Source organism: Anolis carolinensis, chromosome 4 (genome assembly GCF_035594765.1).
Source record: "Anolis carolinensis isolate JA03-04 chromosome 4, rAnoCar3.1.pri, whole genome shotgun sequence".
NCBI classification, from domain to species: Eukaryota; Metazoa; Chordata; class Lepidosauria; order Squamata; family Dactyloidae; genus Anolis; species Anolis carolinensis.
The window spans coordinates 140,429,763-140,434,542 of record NC_085844.1 but is presented as its reverse complement, the minus strand read 5'-3'; positions in this window follow the sequence as shown (position 1 = coordinate 140,434,542).

The following is a 4,780-nucleotide window of genomic DNA, read 5'->3' as shown; positions in this document are numbered from 1 at the left end:
GTGCTGTTTTAGAACATTGTGTGTTTTCTTAAGGTATGCTGTATTTAAATATTCCTTTTATAAACTAGTTCTGTGGAATGATAAAAGGCCAGTTATTCATACTATTTGTAGCCTTTCATTGCAGTTTAATATTCTCATCCTGTTCTTTCTGAAATCTGTGTAATTTGCATTAATCTGTTCCTGATTATTTATTTCAGCACAGATTGCTGTAGAACAGTCTTTTGCAGGGAGGGGTATGATGTAGAATCAAGTGCTTCCTTTATCAACATAGATCCAAATGTCTTGTAGTCCAGAATAGTGCAAGGTTGAGCTATGCAACCAGCAACAGATTTGCACTCTGGAGGCCTCATAGACCTAAGATTTGGAATGTTCTTTTTGCCCAACCAATTCCTCTAATGACTTTCTGATAGAGAAGGGGAAAATAAAAGCAGATTAGACTTGTTCAAAAGCAGGACTTAATTGAGAGGAAGCCAATTCACCTTTCATGCTCCAGCTTTAGTTTAACAATGCAGCTTGGGCTTTTCGTGCGGAAAATAACTGGGTTCAAACCGTGGCATCTTCTGGTAGGACAGAAAAAGGGTTCACTGTGAAATGCAGGCGTTCTGACATTTGCTATTAGCTGTACCTATGCTCTGGCCATCTCACTAGAAGATGTCTGGTAGGTTTCATAGCACTGAAAAGAAAGAAAGGCCAGATATGCCATATATTTTGCACCATGTGGGATTGTCAGGTACATACCGGCCATGTGGCATGCTTGATGCTGTCAGAAACTAGTTGGAAAAATTGGGTCCATCTCTGAATGTGTAATCCAGGGGTCCTCAAACTTTTAAAGCAAAGGGCCGGTCCACAATCCTTCAGACTGTTGAGGGGCCAAATTATCATTTGAAAAAGAAATATGAACAAATCCCTATGCACACTGCACATTTCTTATTTGTAGTGCAAAACAGCAACAATGAAAGAACAATAAAATATTTAAAAATGAAAACAATTTTAACCAACATAAACCTATCAGGATTTCAATAGGAAGTGTGGGCCTGCTTCTGGCCAATGAGATAGTCAAGTTAATTAGGATTGTTGTTGTTGTATGCCTTCAAATCATTTCAGACTTTGGGCGAGCCTAAGTCTAAAATTATTTATTTATTCATTTACTACATTTATTTTCTACATTTATATCCCACCCTTCTCACCCCGAAGGGGACTCAGAGCAGCTGTATGTACATACAATATATGATATTATTAGCATAGAACAATATTAGCATTATGTATTACTATATTGAACTATACCACTATACTGTAATATTATATGTAATATATAACATGTAATTAATATTATGTGGTATTATTATTAGTATTACATTGTATAACATGATAATATTATCAATATCATATGTATATATAATATATTATATTATTAAAACTGATATAAAAATATATTATAAATGAGGGCGTGGGCCAGGTAAATAACTTTGGAGGGCCGCATCTGGCCCCCATAGTAGGCATATTTGTGTAGGCATGGTTAGGGTGACATCTAGTGGAGATTTAATTTTAATGAGACTTAATTAGTTACTTAAAATTCTGCTGATACAGTAGAGTCTCACTTATCCAAGCCTTGCTTATCCAAGCTTTGATTATCCAAGCCATTTTTGTAGTCAATGTTTTCAATATATCATGATATTTTGGTGCTAAATTCGTAAATACAGTAATTACAACATAACATTACTGCGTATTGAACTACTATTTCTGTCAAATTTGTTGTATTACATGTTTTGGCGCTTAATTTGTAAAATAACTTAATTTTATGTTTAATAGGTTTTTCCTTAATCCCTCCTTATTATCCAAGATATTCGCTTATCCAAACTTCTGCTGGCCCGTTTAGCTTGGATTAGTGAGACTCTACTGTACTTTTGGGGGGGGGGGGGCTAGTTACATACTTCCATTAAAATCAATATTGATTGTTATTCTTACATTTGAAGAATAACTTGTAATCTGTTACATGTTTTCAAAACCATGTTAATCTGTTTCTGCATCAAAAGGAGTGTGGAAAGAATCTAGCAGCGTTGGACATAAACTGATTTAGTTTACCATGAGCTGCCTTAGATATAGCGGATTGCTGGTGCAATGATATCAAAAAGCAAGATACTTAAGCATATACAATTGTGGAAGTGGGAAGGAATGTAACATGTACAGAATGCAAATTATATTCCCAGCCATAGCTTCCCAGTTGTGTAAATTATTACAAGTCTTTCAACTCTAACTTGAAGACAGTTTTTGGGGTAGAACTGGTTTATTCTGTGCTCTAGGAGGGATGGGAACCAAGAGACAGCAATTTTGCTCTCTAAATGTGCCAAATGTTCTGGTTTAGCTTTCTTCGTGGCACTGTGATATATTATTATCCCACTAGTTATTGGTTTTCCACTTATTCTGGAAGCCACTAACCATGTCTCTGCTTCCTGGAATTACAGTGTAAAATAGCATTCTCCCCCCCTTTGCTTTCTTAAATGAGGTAATCTTCCTAGAATTGGCTCTACTATTAGATAGAGGGGGTGAAGACTTTAAGGAATAGATTCTGGATTTCGGGAAAGAGGTGCAATGTGTTAATTATCGGATAAGAGTCTTATGGGATATTCAGCCTCCTGTTCCAAAACAACTTGGCTACTTTTATGAATTGCACAACTTCATTTGAGTAGAGTAACATTTTCTGCAAAATGGCTGGGACTTGGTCTGCTGTCTCCCCCTCTTTTTTTCTACATAAACAGTGTTCAAGAATATGTATGGCTGGAGACATCATCCCAGGACTTTCTCCTTGTTGTAGGACAGTTAATCGACTCTTGGGCTGCTTATGATCCTCAGTAGAAAACATGGATAGAAGTAGATGTAATTCCTAGCAAGGGGAACGTTTTCCAAATAGGAAACAAAACTTCATTCTCTGCACGTCTGCTCAGAAGTAAGCCCAGGATAATAGCACCTGAGATTGCAAACCAGAGCAAAATTGTAAACAATAATCTTTAGTGCAATGCCATCCTGGATTTCAGTCTCAAGAGTGCCAAGAAATTCATATCCCTCCCTTCCTTGAGTAGACTCGGTTATCTCTGTCCTTGGTTTTGAAGGTCAACACCAGCACCTTGAACTGAATTCTGAACCAGCAGATTGAAAGATAATGCAAGTGATTCAAAAACGTGTCACATACAGCAGACAACAGAATTTGGCAGAATTTGTGAGGAGCACAAAAGCTCTTCTGTCAAGACAATTGATGCATGGCAAGATTTATGCAGAGGTTTACCACAAAGGCTGAGAGAGTGTGACTTGCCCAAGGTCACCCAGTGGGTTTTCACAGTTGAGCAGGGACTTAAATGCTGCATGGCCAGAATCATAATCAAAGCCACTACATGATGTTTGTCCTAGAGTATGTTGTACTTCAAACCCCACTCTCCTAACTAAGCAGAGCAAATTGCAACCTTCCAGATGTTACTCAGTCAGTTTGGGGGAAAATGGCAATCAACCTTATTGAAAAGGAAAAAATGATGTCATATCCATTTGGCAAATGTGAATTTCCATGAACATGTGGAAACCACTTTTTGAAAACCACTAGTCAAGAAAAACATGACCTTGCTAGAAGTCGGTCCTTTGAACAAGTGATATTCACAAGCATTCATGTAATGGCACACAAGTAGCTCAGCTGTTAAACTGAAGAACCATGTATTTGGCCAGGAAACAAAGACATGTCACTACAAAAATATATTTGGTTACTAGAGTTTTAAAGATGTTTATTTTAAGTTGAAGTTGCAGTTGCCCAAAACATATATACTCCCTTGAAACCTCATAGTTTAAAATATGCACTCAGATAAAAGTCTGCTTTGGAAAACATTTACTCACAAACCTATTGTATTAATTCACCATACAGGCACATATCAGTTATAGATAAGGCGTGGTTTCTCTGTGTTATGAACACAGGACATAATTCTTAACCAATAGTCCATAGTCCAAAGTTTTTGTTTAACTTTTCCAACCTTTGCTTATCCAATGTTCAGTATTATCCAACACAGTCTACCTCCCGCCCGGATTCACAGCTGTTTCTTTAGGCAGCAATGTGCAGCAGGCCAACACGCCCAACAACAACACAAGTGCAGTCACACTCCCAAACAAGTGGCAGACGAGTTGTAAAACATGTTTTGGTGCTTAATTTGTAAAATCATGACGTAGGCTTTTCCTTAATCACTCCTCATCCAACATTTTCGTTTATCCAACGTTCTGCCAGCCCATTTATGTTGGATAAGTGAGATTCCAAAATCATATAGTAAACTATTCCTGCATAAGTCCAAATGCAAACTGCTTCCACTGAAGTGCAAAAGCATACATGCATCCACCTCCACGAAGGTCGAAACTAAAGCATATTGACAACAAAATGGAGTCCTGAGTCTGAACATGCTCAGTACAACCACATTTCTATAACCCCTCCCACACCAAAGAGGTACAGTCAAATTGGCAAATCAACATATTCATAATATAGGTTAGCAACTACGTATATACATTAACAAATAGTGAAGGTTTGGAAGGTTGCTATTTCCAACGTCGCAACTCCCCCCAACACCTGGAGGGCCATCTAAAATGACATGGGGTCACTAGGCTTTGATTTTGAGCTGTAAGCACTAGATCTTCCACAGCCTCCCTGGCAGATAGAGGAGCCCATCTCTGTTTCTGTTGCTAGTGACAGTCAATCTGCCCTTGGGGTGAACCAATGGGGAAGTGGCCCAGTGACTAATCAGTGCCTGACAGTGAGGAA